The following is a 20,055-nucleotide window of genomic DNA, read 5'->3' on the forward strand; positions in this document are numbered from 1 at the left end:
GAGACCAGTTAGGAGACTGATGTAATCATCAAGGGGAGAGATTATGAGGGTCCATTTCAGGTAGTGACAATGCAGTGGGGAGGAGTACATAGGTGCAGGAGATCTCAGGAAGTAGAATTAATGAGGTCCTCATTAGGTTAGTTAGGGACAAAACAGAGAAGAGTTGTGAAGGGGGCTAGCCAAGCTCTCTGAGGTCATCCTTGGCCTTTGAGTGCTTCCCTCTCTGGGTCTTCTATCATTTCTCGAAAGGAGACTCTGACACCAGCCCCTTCTCCCGCAGCCAGCACACTCTGGGACGTGTACAAGCGCATGTAATCAGAAGCACATGGATATGCCCATGCGTCTCATCTGTCCTGTGTGCTCAGTAGGGAGGTGAAATGTGTTTCTCTACAGAGCTGACAGATGCCAGTGTCATTGCTTCACTTCGTTTCCTTCGCTTTTTTTTTGTTTCTGTATGTCACCTCTATGAAATATTTCTAATCTCCTCAAGAAAAAAAATAAATTTCTTTCTTCTGAGCTTTGTCCATAGCCTTTGTTACTATCATCTCTGTTTCCATGTTAGTTTCATACACTGTAGTGTGTGTGTCTTAATCACATCTGGATTCCTGGTGCCTAGCACCTTGTCATGTGCAGCCACAGTCATCCTTGTTGAATGGCTGATGAGCCAGTGGACCCCAAGGGCAATGAGTCTGATCCCCCAGGGAGGGAGTTCTTGGGTGTCCTTTCCAACTTCCCCGCAAAAAGCCTGGATCTCCTATCTTGAGATGTGAGGCACCAAGTCATCAAAATCTGGTGCCAGGCATCCTCCCCAAATATAGAAGTGCCAAAGCCAGACCCCTTTGGGGCCACAGAGAAGAGTTACAAGTAGCTGCTCTGTAGATGTAAGTTAATATTGGCTAACTAGTTAGCAGGCGGTGGGCAAGGTGGAGACAGGAAGGGAAAGAGAGGAGTAGGCAGGGCTGGTTGTGACTCAGGTGGACAGCATGTCTTCACAGGCACAGGGTAGAGAGATGGTGGAAAATAGACAGGGGCAGGAATGGTGACAGAAATGATGTGGAAGAACTCAGGGTGAGCCAGGAGCCAGAGCTGGGACAGGGATTGGCAGTGGGAGGTGACTTCCCAATGCGGCAGGGGGGAAGTCATTGTAGGATTTGTTAGCTAGCATCCAGAGGGGTGGAGAGCAACTCTTTAAGGATATCAGGGGAGACAGAGAATGGAGGAGAGCTGGGGCTGGAATGCCTACAAGGATAAAATGTGTTTGTCAACGCACAAGGCTAGCACTTTCCAGGTGTCTCATGCGTGTTGAAGGAAAGGCAGCTGGGTGCTGTCTTTGAGAGCCTGCAGGAGTGGAGGGTGAGGGGTGCTGGGGGGGGGGAAAGTGCAGCCCCTAGGATCTGGGTCTCAGGACTGGCCTGTTGGCAAAGCAGCAGGGGTCAGATTTGTAGTGCTGGCTTGTCCTCCAAGACATTTCTAACAGGTGTCCCAAGAATCCTGCCAGTGGTAAATTGCTGCTTCTATACTGTACATCCTGGGCCCAGAGAATGATGACTCAGAGGCCCCTTGAGGAAGAACACAGGGCAGGAGTTGAGGTCCAGGCTGTGGGTTAGGGTCTCCTAAAGAAGGGGGTAGTAGAAGTAGAGTCCCCTCCAGGGAAGGGCAGCTGGGGAGCTTCATTTTTGTGGCAAAATGTAGGGTGTCCTTTTAGTGCCTCACAGGAAGTACACCTCTAGCGGGTGAGAGTGGAGTGGGGGCAGGGGCTTGTGGTTAAAATTCAGGAGGGGGAGAGCCTGCCTTCACACTGCCTGTCTCCAGAAAGAAACCCCGGATACCCGTGTGAAGCCATTTGCAACAATTTGAAGCCGGGAGCCCTGGGCTATTTAATGTTTCCAGCAATGAACTAGACGATGAAACAGACCACGCTCATTAATTTCATAGAGGACACCCTGCTGAGGCTGGAGGGGCACCTTGGAGCATGGGATTAGAATTCAATTTGACTCTGGTAGATCTTGGAGATTGGTTAGAAACCAACCAAATGAAATTTGGGAAGGACGAGGGCACAGTGAGGGAAAGGCAGCTGCACAAACACCGAGTCCAGCTGCTGCCTGACCTCCCGCCTGGTTCGTCCCGGCCGGTGTCGGCACACAGCTTCCTACGAACTTGCACAGCCTTCTCCTCTGAGCCTCATGGCAACCCTCTGAGAGAAGAATTGTTATGAATAAATTCATGGGGGTTCAGAGATGTTAAAAAATCTGCCCAAGGCCACACAGTGGACAGGTGTCAAAGCTGGAGGCAAACTCAGTTAGTTCTTTGTAGCAATCATTTAACACTTACCTCAGAGTGCTTTACTGTGTCATCTCCTCTGACCTCATTCTGAGTTTGGTCCCTGACCCTCTCTCTGTCCCCAGGCTGACCCCATCCCCTTCTGGCATTAGCCTCTTCTCTGGGCATCCAGGATCCTAGGGTGCATCTGTTCAACCCAATTCTTAACTCGCACAGATTCTTAACAACTATCTGGATTCATTCTGGCTGGACTAGACCTAGTCTGATGACTTCTGGACCTTGGGTCAATCCAACTGTCCTCACTTGTCTTCCTAGGAGCTTGCAAAGGGAATTACTGAATGTAATTGGAGCATAATTGGAAGCCACTCCAGAACCCCTGCGCAGGCCCTCAGTTCTGCTTGGCCATAGCCTTTATGTGTCTGGTAAGTTCACTGTCCTCAAGGTCCTTACTTCATTAGTGGCCCATTTATTATTACTGTTCTATTGAAAAGAAGATGGGGGTCATCTGGCATAATCTCCCTCAGTTTCCCATTCTCATTAGCTTCCAGCTCATCCAAGTTTGTATCAACCTTCTCCTCCTCTCCTCTTGGCTCAGGGCAAGGAATATTTTTCTCACTCACCTCTCCTGTTCGCATATCCCTCCCTCTTCAGTTTCTTCCTGGTGTGTAACCTCTCTGAGGCCCACCCACTTTATTAGTTCCTTCCACACAGTTCTTCACCTGCTCCAGCCTGGGCCAGCTTGTTAGCTTCTACCTGGGCGGGGATGCAGCAGTGGGGAGCCGAGGCTTCGGCACCCTGGTACCAGTGATGTTCTGGTGCTTAGGTTAAATGTTAGTGTTCGTGGGGACTTTACATACATTCTATCATAGGTGTCCATTAGTACATAATTTAAAAAGTCAAATTCAATGAAAACAGCTCTCTTTCAGCTATGCAACCTGCATCTCATCCTTCCTTCTTTGTGAAGTGCATTGAAAATTGCACAGCCTCTTATCTCTACCTTCATTTCTTGTTCCCCCTTCCAACTGCCATTATAATGACAAAAGCCACACATGACCCCTAATGCGTCCCTTTGCAACCCACACCTTACTTGACTTTCCTGTTGCATTAATTAATCAACTACTCATCTTGTCCTGAAATCCCTTAGAGCTGCCCTGCTCCTCTGTCCTGGCTCTTTCGCCTCTGGGACTTGGTCTGTATCTCCTGCTGTCCTTGGTGGTTCCTCTTCTGTGGAGTACTTTCCTACCATGCTCTCCCAGAGTCCTGTCCCAGTGTCCTCTCTCCCTTTCTTCCTCCTCCTTTCCCAGACCAAGGTTCTCCTGTGCCCTTACTTCCCCTCCTCACACGCTGATCTCCTGGCCACTCCTCTCTCCTGCGCCACAAGCCTGACCTTGCACTTCCATTAGACAGCTCTGCAGGGTGCTTCTCCTCTCACCCGTCTGGTGGGCAGATAAAATATATTGTGCTCACTTTGTTAAAGATGGCGCTGCCCACGAGGAGGCCATCACCCAGGTGATATTAATGTGTGTCTCTGTGGGCAGGCAGAATCCTTGTAGCCTGGGGCTTGGTTTTGGGATTAAGCCTTTCCCACCCTTTTTGATGTGGGGTGGTACAATCCCAATCATGCTTCAAATAAGTGACTTTGTATTAGAGACTTCCCTATTTTGTATATTGGATTAAAGGTTTGGATTTCTACACTATAAAATAGGGGCAGAATAGGAGCTTGCTCTCTTGGTTCCTGAGATTAGAGGAGAGAGCAGAGAGGAGAGCAGAGAAAGGCCACGTGGAGGAGGCCAGGAGAAGCAGCCAAGATGGCGGAGTGTTGACTGAGAGGCCAGTTTGTGTAGAGTTTGTGCAGGGAGAAGGAAGGAGATGGGGAACAGAGGTGAATAAGTCTGGTGAGCTAGAAACCTTTGATTCTAGGAAACTCGGATAAGTCAGTAGCTTTATGAGCACTGAATGTAAGTGGGTTTTGGAGCCCAGTGTGTGTTTTTTGCTTGCCTGCCGAATGCAAGCTAGGATTAAAGACTATGGCCCATCAGCTTTTGGCTCCGTTGTTTCTTTACCAACTGTCCGAATCCAATGCGAACCTGCATGGGCCAGGCAGCTGTGATAGTGGCCCTGGCTACTGGCTTTACACCCCTAGCTGGACTCATTCTAGGGCTGCCTTCAACTTGTTCTCCTCTTGGGTGTCAGTCCTTAGGAATTACCTTAGACTCCTGTGTCTTTCTCACTTCACCCACATCAAATCAGGGGCCAGCCTCACCCCTGGAGTTCCCACCTCTCTTTATGGTCGTGGTCTTCTAACTGAGCTCCTGTTTCTAGTCTTTTTCCTGTTAGTCCGGAGCTAATCTTGCCAACAGGCAATATTTACCATGTTACCTTCCTGCTTAAATCCCTGAAATGTGTTCCTGTTACCACAGGTCTAAGTCCGTATTTTCTGGTTCACATGCCTCCATAACCTGATGACATCTTCCTCTTTAGTGACTGTTCCTGCCCTTGCTACATTTGGCTGCTTGCAGGTCCCAGGGACACCCTGCTGTTCAACCTCCATGCCCTTCACATGCTGTGCTTGTGCCTTACACACCCTTCCCGTAGTTTCCCACCTGGAAACTGGCACAGAAAACCTCTCATTTCTCACTGTGGGCAGGGCCATAGTTTGGTGACTAGTGGGCTGGTCCTGGAGTCACTGCCAGATTTGGGTTCTGGTTTTACCCATCTGGCTGTGGGATTGGGCCACCTGTGCTATAGCTCACTCTCCTCGTCTGTGAGTGGAGAGGAGGGAAGCGTCTACCTTGTGGGGTAGCTGTGAGGGTTAATCAAGCACTGCTAAGCACCTACTCCGGAGCTCCATGCATGCCAAGTTCTCACTGCTTGCTGGCACTTGTAATGATAAAGGGGTCCTGTTCATCCTCAGAGACTCAGGTCCACTGCCACCTGCTCTGTGAAGATGTCCCTGACCTTCCTGGCAGACCTGCTATTAACACTTATTAGTCCTCTGACTGTAACAATGAGTGTTTGTGTGCAAGTACACTCTACATTCTTGTGTTGTCATCCTCAGGGTCTAACACCATAGTTAATGTTGGACAAATCCCTCACTCCTCAAAGAGGGCTTCATTACTTAAGGGATATTGTGATTTTAGACAAGTTCTTTGATCCAATTTACTCACCTACAACCTGAGGCCATTGTGAAATGGATATTGCATTCTGAACTGGGGTTCTTAAATTGGGAGTAAAGTTCATATGTGACCCCAAATTCCTAAAAGAGTCAGATGGACTATCTGGAAACCAGGCTATGCACTGCCTAGTGGGAGCTGTGTCTGTGGGACAGAGCGGGGACCTGTGTCCCATGGCCCGTGCGTGTGTGCGCGCCTCTGCACCCCGGCTGGCAGGCCACACCGATCGGCTGAGAGCGGCCTCACTGTGCTTGGACAGAGCAGCTGGTTGTGGGTGGCTGCAGCTGGCCTGGCCAGCCTCCCTGGTGGTGATCTCACGGGGCAAAAGTCATGTTGCTGCCGTGAAGAGCAGAATTCAGGGCTCACAAATAGGCATGGGAGAGGAGGCTTGTGAACAGATAGACAGCCTTTGTGGGCCTTCCATGCACATAGTGATTGCGTGCTGCCTCAGGGCTACAGGGACATTCTTGTGGCCGGGCTGGCCGGGGAAGCAGCGGATGCCAGCCCTGGGTGGGGTGGGTAACCACCCAGGCTCCCCAGGCTGGGGCGGCAGGACTCGCCAATGCTCCACCCGAGCTCCAGGGTGCGGTGGGAGAGGGGGGAGAGCTGAGATCCCTCTGCCTCGCTGACGTGCCCAGTGCTCTGCCCGTTTTTGTCCGCCCTGCTGCAGGCTCCTCGGTGCCTCCTCTTCAGTGTCCTTTCGGGGTTCAGAGTGTGTCCTCACGTGGGACCACGGAACCAGCTGGGGAAACAGTGTCCTGCCTGCATTTGGCACTCCTCCGGACCTGGATTTCAGGGAGCTCACTCCAGACTGCTTCAGGTGGGGTCAGCGCTGGCTCTTCCGCTATCAGCCCCTTTGGAATTTTGTGAGCTGCCTGTGGCTGCCTCCTTTGGGACCACCTGTAGCATGTTCCTGCACCCCTATTCCCCTGCCCGTTGGGGGTGCCACCTCAGAGAAGGCCTGGGCCTGGCACTCATTGCCTTTTTTCGGGCAGGGACGGTTTGGATCCTCAGCTTGGTCCTTACATGAAACTCATCTGACTTGCTCTGCTGTACCTGCAGCACACAACTGGGAACCCAGTTTCCTCTGTTCAGGCTGACCGCCTCCTGGCCTGTAAGGGGCTGGCTCATGCGGTGTAGTCAGGACCAGGGGAGAGGGGACCGGGGGCGGGCCTTGAAGACCAGGCAAAATAGGACTGAAGCAAGAGGGGGTTCAGGGCTTCTGGGGAAAGGGGCCTGTCCTGGGAAATGGCAGCTTGCTGCATTCCCATAGCTGCCAATTAATGCCAGCCAGGTGCAGGCAGCAGGAAGAAGAAGACTGTGCCCGGAGGCCACCCCAGTGTCACCACTGCATTCTAAGCGGTGCCATGCTCAGGCCCGGCTGACCTGTCACCTTCAGTGTGGCCTTGTAGAGTGAAGGCATTGAAGCCTGCCTTCTCCTAATGACCTTCAACAGAGAATCCAAGTCAGCCTCTGAGGCAGACATGTCCCCACGTTGGACCTGCCTCTGCCCTGGCAATTAACAGCTGCTGTAATTCTGGGTCCCTGTCCCCACAGGCCCCTCTTCCCAACAACCATGTTGAACAAGAGTCTTTATAGGAGAAGGAAAATGACTGTCTGGTCCGGCCGGCAGAGAGATGACAGGAGTCTGCATGGAAGGGCATGTGGTTTTAATCATGACAGATTCTGTCCTGGGAGCCACTGTAAGACAGCCCCCTGAGAGCACTCGGGGGCCATGGCACCCTGAGAATAAGTGAAGGTGACATCTGGAAGACAGGAGAGCCTCCCGGATCGCTGTCCCCTGGGGCTGGCCCCAGGCCCTTCCAATCACCTAATTACCTCCTGGGCTGCTGGGCTCTGCTGTCTGGGAGGAGCGTAGACTAACCCTGCCATGGGGTGTCACAAACCTTGAGCCTCTCTGAAGCTGCCCCATACTGGGCTGTGACCTCTGGGAGCACAGTTCCTGGGTCCGTGTTGGGCCTGACACCACCGTGCGATGTCTCTGCCTTGCAGCCCCGCCACAGCGCCCGTAGCTCACCGGGAGCTGCGTTGACCTGAGGAGGCTGGTCCCAGAGGAGGGAACCTAGTTTGAGTTGGTGACACGATCAGTGGCAGTAATCACACATTCGCAGGCTGGACCCTCATGGCCTACTTAGGCAGTTCTGTGTCTGCACCGCACACGCTCTTCCCTCCACCCTCCTCTTCCCAGGGGAAGCCACCCTTGCTTCCCCTGCTCATTCTGCCCCCACCCCCCTGTCCCCTCCTTCTCTCTCCATGGGAAAGGACCCTGGGAACTTCTGGGGCTCTAGCTTTAAAATCACCCCAGGAGCTTCTAGAGTGAAATTATCCTGATCTTAAGCTGACCCAGGCGTATCCTATATAACGGTCTTTACAAATATAAAAGGAAGGAAGGAGTGCTCATGAGATGAGGGAATTCAAGGATTTTCCTTTAGGAAGTGGGGGTAAGCGGGGGTGGGATACCCGAGGGAGAGGGTCAGAGCACTAGGCCTGCTCTTGGCCTATCGCCAGCTTTCTTGAGGCTGCAGGGGTGGCATTTGTTGAATGACTTAAGGTAGAGCTGTGTTGTTGGGGCGTTTGGAAGAGATACTGAGACACCCAGGGGCCTGGCCCCTTGGGAAACATGGACCAGTTGTTTCATTCTCTGAGCGTTGTCTGGCTGCCCGGCGAGGGCTGGGCTCATCTTCGAGCACTCACTCAGTAGGCTTCGAGCAGCTGTCATTTACCAGGCCCTGTGCTAGGTGCCTGGGCAGAGTAGAGTGCACAGTGAGAAGTGTTATGAAGAAAGAGGCTGTTGGAATGAAAATCAATGTGGGGGGGGGGAATGAAAATCAACTTACTCTAGGTTGGGGGAGGCAAGCCTTCGAGAGGGTGTGATATCTGAGCTGAGAAGTGAAGAATGAGTAAGGAATGAGCAGGCAAAGGCTGGGAGGAGAGGGAGAGGCCGAGGCCTGGGTCGGGCCTCTGAGGCCTGTGAGAGCGGAGAGGCCGGCTGCCGGGGCCGTGCTGGCACATGTGGGTCTGTCCTTGGACTGTGAGGAGGCATGCCCTTCCTTTGCCTGCTGCCCGGATCCACTGCTTGTCCTGGTCCCGCTCTGTTCCCTTTGGCAGAGCCTGACCCACGGCTGGGTTTCCCCAGCTCTGGACCAGCTGGTGTGTCGCTGGTCTCAGCTCACAGGAGGCCCTGGCAGGGGGGGAGGCCAGGGCATTACTCCCTATGGCCTTGGGCAGTTTTCTGCTGCCTGCTGCCTCTCTTCTAGATTTTCAGTGCTCAGTGAGTAGGTCTGTCACAAGTACAGGCCTGCTGGATGACCCAGGTCCCGGGGTCCTTTAACCCAGCCCCCTCTTTTGTCCCACCAGCCCAGGCTGTTAGTGGCTTCATGCAGTCACTAATCTCTGGATTGTCTTACTGTTCCTCTGTGGCTTCTTAGCCTCCTTAAGTCCCCTTTGTCCAAACACTCACTTATTGAACACTTCATGTGGCAGGTGCTCAAATGACTCTACATATATTACTTTATTTAAATCTCTATTAAAGTTCTATGAAGTAGATTGTACCCATTTTAAATATGGGAAAACTGAACCACAGAGAGATGAAAGCCCATAGCTAGTGAATATTAGAGCTGGGTGTGGAACTGGGCAGTCCCAGAATTTGAACTTTAACTTCTGTACTACAGGTCGACATTATCCACAGACCAGGTCCTGGATAATGGGCTGAACTGTAAAGATCCAATTATGTGCTTGGTTCTAGAGTAAGACTCAAGGCTGAATCCCGGCTGCCCTGTGACAGATTCTGTAATCTTGCATTAGGCACTTAATCATGGCCAAACTCAGTTTGCCCATATATTCCATATATTAACTGGGATAAGAACAGAGCCGAATTCACAGGGTTTTTGTGGGATCAAGTGAAATAATACATATAAAACATGCACCCCAGAGCCTGGCACATGGGGAGCAGTTGATAAAGGTCAGATTTTATTCTGCATTTATTTTTAGACCCCTGCCCTGACCTAGGAGTCCAGCAGACGGGACTGGGCAACGGGACCCCAGATCTGGCAGGGCCAACGTCCATTAGAACCAGGGGGAGTGCTTGGGTCTGGGGCCTCGTCTCTAAAGGTGTCCTCAGGTACCTGGGTTGCCCTGTCCTTGGCTGTGGCATTTTCTTTTCTGTTTCTTTATTTATTTTTTAAATGAGAAGAGGGGAGATAGAGAGGCAGACACCCACATGTGCCCCTACCGGGATCCACCCGACAACCATGTCTAAGGCTGATGCTCGAATCAACCAAGCTATCCTCAGCGTCCAGAGCCAAGGCTCGGACCAATCGAGTCACTGGCAGTGGGGAGAGAAGAGAAAGAGAAAGGGGGAAAGGAAGGGTGAGGGGGAGAGAAGCAGATGGTCGCTTCTCACGTGTGCCCTGACTGGGATTGAACCTGGGATGTCTGCATGCCAGGCTGACGCTCCATCCACTGAGCAAACTTGCCAGGGTGGCTGTAGCATTTTCCATGTCCTGGGGTGTGTTTCCCAGAAGTCTCACACTGAGCCTTCTCTCCTGCGCCATGGTCTTCTGTCCTGTAGGGGCCTCCTTGTGGCTCTGGGAGGACTTTGCTAGACTGAATTAGGCCGAGAACCCCCAGGCCCAGGTTTTCAGGACAATCTCAATTTGGGGTGAACTTGAAATGTTCTCTGGTTTTCTTCTTTGTTTTGAGCCTTAGCATGCACACTCACACTCTTACACCCTCTCTCACACACACTCTCACACTCTCACACACTCAGATGCATACCACTAGAATCAATGACCTGGCAGCAAACCTCAGTGAACTGCTGAGCCTTGAACAATCTCAGCCAACTGATGAAGATCCCAAATAATTCCCATTCTAATCTATGTGGCTTGACTTCTCAACAGGTAACGGCCCTGTTGGTGACAAAACGTCCTTTCTGTACACAGTTTATGGCTATGTTTCTCCTTTCTGAGCTGCTGCAAAGTGTGGCGGGAAAACAGCCTTTGAACGACCACTAATGGCTCTTTGCTGAGGTGTCTGGCTGCAGCTCCCATGGCAGCCATGGCGGTCGCTGGGTTGTGCTGGGCAGAGACAGCAAGGAGGAGATGGAACATGGTCTGAACTTGAAACCCAAAAGATGATAATGATGTGAACAGTAGTAGTGTGCCCATTGGCACCACAACACGAGAGATTTTCAGGTTCATCTTCTGTCATGTGCTCTCCGTTCCCATCACACATCTTCCTCACTCCTCAGTACCTCTGCTCATGTGGTTTGTACTGCCTGGAAGGGGTTTCCCCTCACCCACTGGACAACTCTTATTAAGCCTTCTACACGGTAAATGTCACCTCCTCCAAGAAGCCTTTCTTGATTCCCCTCACTGGGGTCACATGGCCCTCCTCTGTGCTCTCCAGCTCTGCTGAGCTTTCATTCCAGTGTGAGTACAGTTGTCGCCTATAGTTGTTACTGCTCAGCTTCCCTGGCTTCCCCGTTAGATGGAGAATTCCTGGAGACAGGACACTGTTCTGTTCCTCTCTGAATTCCAAGTGCCTAGAATGTGATTAAGATTTGAGGCATGGCTCAACAAATACGTATAGAGTGTTTTCTCCATAACAAGCACCATTTCTCTTCTGTTAAATGAGGAGCATTTGCAAGAGCTCTGAGGTTCAAAGAATTTTGAAGCATCTGAAAAAAAAGTCAGGGTTTCTGTAGCACTGTGAATGTGGAGCCAGCCGAGGGATGTGGTATGTGAGGTGAAGCAGGAGGGAAGGTGGAGCTGGGCTGTATGTGGCTGTCAGCCCGGGATGAGAGGGAGATATTCAATTCACTGACGCTGCTGGTGGGCCAAGTATATATACTAGATTCCAAAATGGTCGGTGCTGCTTCTTCTAGCTCCCCTAGTATTTCAGGAGATTCGAACCACTTCACTTGCAGAGAGAGAGGGAGGACAGACAAGTAAAAGCTGCAGGGAAGGCAGCTACAGCTAAAATGATCAAGAGAGAGAGGGGAGAAATGAGGGTTCTTAAGTCCGGAAAGATCAAGTGTGACAGAGGATGAGGAAAGGTGAGCCGATCGTGAAAGGCAGAGTGTGTGTTGACATCCTGATGTCTTAGACCTGAATTCCTCCTTTGCCTCCATCCCCATAAAATTTGACAGGAGATAATTTTAGGAGCACTAAAGGAGAGTCCGTTTTGCCCAGAGAGTAGTATAAATGTATGCAGCTCTTTATCCCCAAGAGGTGTTGCACAAGCTGAATAGATAACTAACGTCAGGAGGGTTAACAAATTTCAAAGATTGAAGTTCCCTAATGAGCCATGGAGTGGAGTTTGTACATGAGGATGCTACCCTTAACATTGTGTTTAGCCCCTGAACAAGCTCCTTTTTTTCCTGTTGGAGATAAAGTGCATCAAATCTTCTAGCTTGACAGTTAGTGGTTCTCGGTTTCTCGGGCCATGTGGGTCTGCTGCTAGCTAAATACGCCTCTCTGAAGGTATGCAGGGCATGCAAGGTTTGCCTGTTTGTGGCTGTTTCTAAAAGACGTCTTTGACCTGTGGGCCGGAGTCTGTACTGAGCTGCAGGGCCTGGCTTTGGGGAAGGGGCGCTAGGCTTAGTGAGAAACCGCAACGTTGAGTTTTAGCACTATTTCTTTTGTTGTGGTGAAAAACACATAACCTAAGATCCATCATTTTGACCATTATTACAGTGTATAATTCAGTGGCATTTAGTACATTCACAATGTTGTGTGACCATGACCCCTATCTGGTTCTGGAACATTTTCATCACCCCAGAAGGAAATCTCACACCCTTAAACTTAGTCACTCCTCATTCTTCCCACTCCCACCCCTGGCAACCACTAATTTGCTTTCTCTTTGTTTAGAATTTCTAGGATTTTACTTCCCAGGCCTCCAGGGCTGACCAGGTCCTGCCTCTGTCTCTCACCCCATCTTGTTCCATATTCCTCTCTGGATGTGACAATCCAGTCATCTGATTTGGGGACCTCATGACCTGTGTGTGTTCAGTCGCCAGCTGGCCCTTGTCTGTGTTCTAGGAGAAACATCCTGCCTGATCCCAGCTTGGGATCTGAGACCTCCATCCCAGAATCAGCCTCCAGGCAGAGGCACGGCTGCTCTGGCTTGGTCCTGGGAGGTGTGTGTGTGTGTGTGTGTGTGTGTGTAGATGTGAGTGCAAGTCCATGGTAAACAACTGTAGAGGTCCGGACTGATTATAGGCTGAGAATTATTACATGCTCCCGGAAGACACTTCCCCATGGAGCATCTATAGGTCTGGCTGCTTTTGGAATCCAATCACGGCTGGTGCCCCCTCCAGGGAAGCAACAAGGCACGCTGCACCTGGAAGGCAAGCAGTGGAGCTGAACAGCTGCTGCCGTGGAGACCTCAGAGGAGAGAGGTTCAACAGCACAGGGGTTCCCATTCTGGTGGTTCTGGTGCATTTTTTTTGCCTGCTCATGGCGGAGACGGTGGCAGGCTGGGAGTGGGGCTGTCTTCCAGGCCTGAGATGCTGTTATTGGTGCAGACTGTCACGCCTTTCACAGGCTGATATGAAGACCAAAGGTTGCATGTGAACACACTCTAGAAAGAAGTGAGTATAAGGAAGGCAGTGTTTTTTCACAATGGTAACAATTGTGAAGTCTTTAAATTCAGGCTGCCCATTTCCAACCAGCATGTGTGATGGGCCTGAGGGACTGGCCAGTGGTCTCATAGCCACGTATTCACTCACTCCTTCATTCGTTCATTCATTTGTTCACACATTCATTTACTTATTTACTCATGGTTTTGATTTTTATAACCCAACATGGTAGCCCCTGGTCACATATAGCTACTGACGACTTGAAATGTACTTGAGAGGTGTCATAAATGTAAAACACACACTAGATGTCAAAGATTTGGTTAAAAAATGTAAACATCTCGAGCAAATCTTGGAGAAGACAAGATGGCGCTGGAGTAGGCGGAAGTACCAACATCCACCTCCCAGAACCAAAGTAGCTTACAAAATAATTTTAAGAACTATCATCTGGAAAAACCAACTTTGGACTAAACTAAGAGGACTCTTCAACTAAGGAACACTGAAGAAGCCACACCAAGACTGGTAGGAAAAGCGGAATCATGGAGAGGGCTGCCCAGCTCCCTGGAGCAAACGGCAGCCAGGAGAGACTCCTGTGGTGGGAAGCGAGTTTAGCAGAGAAGGGAGGGTCCTGAGTCCCAGGAACAAAGCCCTAGCCTACAGCCCCAGAGCCTAGAAGAGGCATAAGGACAGTATTTAGCTGGAAACAAGTCAGGATACTATTTGTGAGAAAGAGTCTGATTTCTCAGACCCAGGATTCTTCTTAAAGGGACCGCACAGAACACCTCTCTCACAACCACTCACCCAGGGCTCTGGGGCACGGGGAGAGAGGACTGAAGTAGGAGGAAGAGAGTGTAATCTAGGAGGCAAAGGGAGAAACATTTTGGGAGAGTCACTCCCCAAATCTGAAGAGAATATTTCCCTTGGAAATAGCAATACTAGCAAAGGGAAGCAGGACACCAGCCAAACAAGCTCTCCTGCGGCACTCAGAGCAGAGTTGCTTAGAAGGAGGGAGCTTTCGGGTCTACAGTAGTGAGTGTTAGGGTCTGAGCTGCAGCGCCCGCATCATACACTACTGAAGGATCCCTGGAGGGCGGGTGGCAGCGTGACGCAGAGGTGCGGTTCTGTTGGCAGGGGCGGAAGCCGGCTGGCTGCCACTGGGCTCACGTGTGAGCTCAGTCTTGCCCAGCTGGGGAGGAGTAGGCTTGCAAAAGCAGTCAAGCCCAGCTGCTGGCAGCCTGTAATCCAGCCTGAGGGAGAAGGATGGGAACCCTGGAAGGGGTGGAGACCAGCCCTTGAGCAAGGGTGCAGGAGCACAGCCTTTCCCTGCCCATGGAACCCAGGCTTGTAGCCTGACTTGGGAGCCTGCTCCTCCCATGGGGGTGGAGCCAAAAATCCAGAACAAGCGGAGTTCTGCTACTGAGCTGAGCGTGGGTATGCAGTCCTGCCTGGCGATAGAGCCAAGGCTAGCAGCCGTTCCATGAGCAGGCTCCTCCTGCAAGGGTGAGGCAAAAGCCCGGAAACAGGCATAGACCCGCAGCTGAGCAGAGGTGCTCGCCAGTGCCCTCAGGGCTGAGCATAACGCCACCCGTGGCGGCAGGGCAAAGGCCAAGGCCACCAAGGCTTGTTCACCCGAGCACATGATCACAGCCACTCCCATGAAGGAGAGGCGGAAACCACAGCAACAGCCTCAGTGGGCAGGTATCGGCAACGCCCAAACCCAAAAACCCTAGGCAACAACAGAAGAGGGGGTGGCGGGCCTGCAGACAGACCATACTTAGGGAACAGAGACCATACCCAGTGGACTCCAGGGGCCAAAACCTTCCTTTATACAGAGAAAATGAGAAGGCAGAGAAATGCAACACAAATGAACAAAGAGAAATCCCCAGAAAAGGACTTGAATGAATCAGATATAACCAAATTACCAGATGCAGAGTTTAAAATAATGATTGTTAGGATGCTCAAAGATATTAGAACAACAATAGATGGTCATTACGAACACCTAAATAAAGAGATAGCAAATATAAAAAAGGACATTGAAATAATAAAAAAGAATCAGTCAGAAATGACAAATACAATATCTGAAATAAAGAACACAGTGGAAGGAATTAAAAGCAGGATGGATGAAGCAGAGAATTGAATCAGCGAGTTAGAGGACACGATAAATAAAAGCACGGAAGCAGAGCAGAAAAAAGAAAAGAGACTCAAAAAGTCTGAGGAAACTCTAAGAAAGCTTTGTGACAACATGAAGAGAAATAACATCCGCATAATAGGGGTTCCTGAAGAAGAAGAGAAAGAACGAGGGATAGAGACTTTGTTCAAGCATATCATAGCTGAAAACTTCCCTCAATTAAGGCAGGAAAACATCTCACATGTTCAGGAAGCACAGAGAACTCCATTAAGGAGAAACCCAAAGAAATCAACACCAAGACACATCATAATTAAAACACCAAAGCTAAGTGATAAAGAGAAAATATTAAAAGCTGCTAGAGAAAAAAAGACTATCACCTATAAAGGAGCCCCCATAAGGATGACTTCTGACTTTTCAACAGAAACACTTGAGGCCAGAAGGGAATGGCAAGAAATATTCAAAATAATGCAGAACAAGAGCCTACAACCAAGACTACTTTATCCAGCAAGGCTACCATTTAAAATTGAAGGAGAAATTAAAAGCTTTACAGACAAACGAACAAACAAACAAACAACTCAAGGAATTCATAACAACCAAACCAAGGTTGCAAGAAATGCTAAGGGACCCGTTGTAAACAGATCAAAGGAGAAAAAGAATATAGCAAAAGAGGAATACTGTTTTAAAGAAAAAAATGGCAATAAACAATCACATATCAATAATAACCTTAAATGTAAATGGATTAAATGATCCAATCAAAAGACATAGGGTAGCTGCGTGGATAAGAAAACAAGACCCATACATATGCTGTCTACAAGAGACACACCTTAAATCAAAAGATGCACACAGACTGAAGATAAAAGGATGGAAAAAAATATTTCACGCAAATGGAAATGAAAAAAAAAAGCTGGGGTAGCAATACTTATATCAGACAAAATGGACTTTAAAACAAAGACTATAGTAAGAGATAAAGAAGGTCACTACATAATAATAAAGGGAGCAATCCAAAAGGAAGATATAACCATTATAAATATCTACGCACCTAATATAGGAGCACCTAAATATATAAAGCTGACTTTGATGGATTTAAAGGGCAAAATCAACAGCAATACTATAATAGTAGGGGATTTCAATACCGCATTAACATCATTAGATAGATCCTCAATAAAGAAAATTAACAAAGAAACAGAAGACTTAAAGGACATATTAGATCAATTCGATTTAATAGATATCTTCAGAACCTTTCACCCTAAAACAGCAGAATATACATTCTTTTCAAGTGCTCATGGTACATTCTCTAGAATAGACCACATATTAGGGCACAAAAGCAGTCTCAACAAATTTAAGAACATTGAAATCATATAGAGCACTTTCTCTGATCACAATGGCATTAAACTAGAGATCAACCACAACAGAAAACCTGAAAAATACTCAAACACTTGGAAACTAAATAGCATGTTATTAAACAAAGAATGGGTAATCAATGAGATCAAAGAAGAAATTAAAAAATTCCTAGAAACAAATGGTAATGAGCATACATCAACTCAAAATTTATGGGACACAGCAAAAGCAGTCCTGAGAGGGAAGTTTATAGCATTACAGGCATACCTCAAGAAGCTAGAAAAAGCTCAAATAAACAACTTGACCCTACATCTAAAAGAACTAGAAAAAGAACAGCAAGTAAATTCCAGAGCTAGTAGAAGGAAGGAAATAATAAATATCAGAGCAGAAATAAATGACATAGAGGCTAAAGAAACAATACAGAAGATCAATGAAACGAGGAGCTGGTTCTTTGAAAAGGTATTCAAGATCAATGAACCTTTAACCAGACTCACCAAGAAAAAAAAAAGAGAGGACTCAAATAAATAAAATTAGAAATGAGAATGGAGAAATAACAACTGACACAACAGAAATACAAAATATTGTAAGAAAATACTATGAAGAACTGTACACCAAAAAACTAGACAACCTAGATGAAATGGACAAATTCCTTGAAACATATAATCTTTCAAAAATTAATCTGGAAGAATCAGAAAACCTAAACAGACCAATTACAACAAATGAGATTGAAACAGTTATCAAAAAGCATCCAAAAAAGAAAAGTCCTGGGCCTGATGCCTTCACAGGAGAATTCTATCAAATATTCAAAGAAGAACTAACTCCTATCTATCTCAAGCTATTTCAAAAAATTCAAGAGGTAGGAAGACTTTCAAACTCCTTTTATGAGGCAAGCATAATTCTGATTCCAAAACCAGGCAAAGACAACACAAAGAAAGAAAAATTATAGGCCAATATCCCTGACGAATTTAGATGTAAAAATCCTCAACAAAATATTAGCAAACCAGATCCAGCAATATATGAAAAAAAATCATACACCATGATCAAGTGGGATTTATTCTTGGGAGGCAAGGCTGGTACAATATTCGCAAATCAATCAATGTGATTCCTCACATAAACAAAAGGAAGGAGAAAATCCACATGATAATTTCCATAGATGCAGAAAAAGCATTTGATAAAATCCAGCACCATTCATGATCAAAACTCTCAGCAAAGTGAGAATACAGGGAACATACCTCAACATGATAAAGGCCATCTATGACAAACCCACAGCCAACATCATACTCAATGGGCAAAAATTAAAAGCAATCCCCTTAAAATCAGGAACAAGGCAGGGGTGCCCCCTTTCACCACTCTTATTCAACATAGTTCTGGAAGTCCTAGCCACAGGAATCAGACAAGAAAAAGAAATAAAAGGCATCCAAATTGGAAAAGAAGAAGTAAAACTATCATTATTTGCAGATGATATGATATTGTATATAGAAAACCTTAAAGTCGCAGTCAAAAAACTACTAGACCTGATAAATGAATTCAGCAAGGTGGCAGGATATAAAATCAATACTCAGAAATCAGAGGCATTTTTATACACCAACAATGAACTGTCAGAAATAGAAATTAAGGAATCAATCCCCTTTACCATTGCAACCAAAAAAAATAAAGTACCTAGAAATAAATTTAACCAAGGAGATTAAAGACTTGTACTCAAAAATTATAAAACATTAATAAAAGAAATCAGGGAAGATACAAACAAGTGGAGGCATATACCCTGCTCATGGTTAGGAAGAATAAACATCATTAAAATATCTATATTACACAAAGCAATTTATAAATTCAATGCAATACTGATTAAAATACCAATGACTTACACTTCAAAGATATAGAACACATATTCCAAAAATTTATATGGAACCAAAAGAGAACACGAATAGCCTCAGCAATCTTGAAAAGGAAGAATAAAGAGGGAGGTTTCACACTTCCAGATATCAAGTTATATTATAAGGCCATTGTACTCAAAACAGCCTGGTACTGGCATAAGAACAGGCATATAGATCAATGGAACAGAACTGAGAACCCAGAAATAGACCCACACTTTTATGGACAACTGATATTTGTCAAAGGAGGTGAGAGCATACATTGGAGTAAAGACAGCCTCTTCAACAAATAGTGTTGGGGAAATTGGACAGCTACCTGCAAAAAAATGTAACTAGATCACCAACTTACACTATTCACAAAAATAAACTCAAAATGGATAAAAGACTTAAATGTAAGCCGTAAAACCATAATCATTTTAGAAGAAAACATAGGCAGTAAACTCTTTGGCATTTCTCGCAGCAATATATTTGCTGATTTGTCTCCACGGGCAAGTGAAATAAAAGGCAGGATAAACAAATGGGACTTTATCAAACTAAAAAGCTTCTGCACAGCTAAAGACAATAAGAACAGAATAAAAAGACAAACTATATGATGGGAGAATATATTTGACAATGCGTCTGATAAGGGGTTAATAACCAAAATTTATAAAGAACTTGTAAAACTTAGTACCAGGAACACAAATAATCCAATCCAAAAATGGGCAAAAGAAATGAATAGACACTTCTCCAAGGAGGACATACAGATGGCCAATAGGCATATGAAAAAATGCTCAACATCACTAATTATTAGAGAAATGCAAATTAAAACCACAATGAGATATCACCTCACACCAGGCAGTATGGCGCTCATCAATAAAACAACACAGAATAAGTGCTAGTGAGGATGTGGAGAAAACGGAACCCTCCTGCACTGCTGGTGGGAATGCAGACTGGTGCAGCCACTGTGGAAAACAGTATGGAGATTCCTCAAAAAACTGAAAATTGAACTGCCTTTTGACCTAGCTATACCATTGTTAGGAATATACCCCAAGAACACCATAGCACTGTTTGAAAAGAAGAAATGCACCCCCATGTTTATGGCAGCATTATTCACAATAGCAAAAATCTGGAAACAGCCCAAGTGTCTGTCAGAGGACAAGTGGATTAAAAAGCTTGGTACATATATACTATGGAATACTACTCAGCCATAAGAAATGATGACATTGGATCATTTACAACAACATGGATGGACCTTGATAACATTATACTGAGTGAAATAAGTAAATTAGAAAAAACTAAGAACTATATGATTCCATACATAGGTGGGCCATAAAAATGAAACTTAGAGACATGGACAAACAGTGTTGGGGTTACAGGGTGGGGGGGAGGAAAGGGAGGGGGTTGGGGGAGGAGAGGGGCACAAAGAAAACCAGTTAGAAGGTGACGTAAGACAATTTTATCAATGTCACCCCATCAAAATTAATAAAAAAAAACACACAAAAACCCAAGAATGTGTCTCACAGCTAATTCAGGCAGTTAGAAGAATAGTATAAGGATGCTAATTCTGCTTCTCAGGCCACATCCTGCAAAAGGGGCCCCAAGCAAATAGGTGATTTGGCTCATCTGATTTTGCCAATTGGATTTAAAAAAAAATAGGTCAGGAATGCCCTGAAATGGAACTGACAATACATG

This window comes from Saccopteryx bilineata, chromosome 1, assembly GCF_036850765.1.
Source record: "Saccopteryx bilineata isolate mSacBil1 chromosome 1, mSacBil1_pri_phased_curated, whole genome shotgun sequence".
Taxonomy (NCBI): domain Eukaryota; kingdom Metazoa; phylum Chordata; class Mammalia; order Chiroptera; family Emballonuridae; genus Saccopteryx; species Saccopteryx bilineata.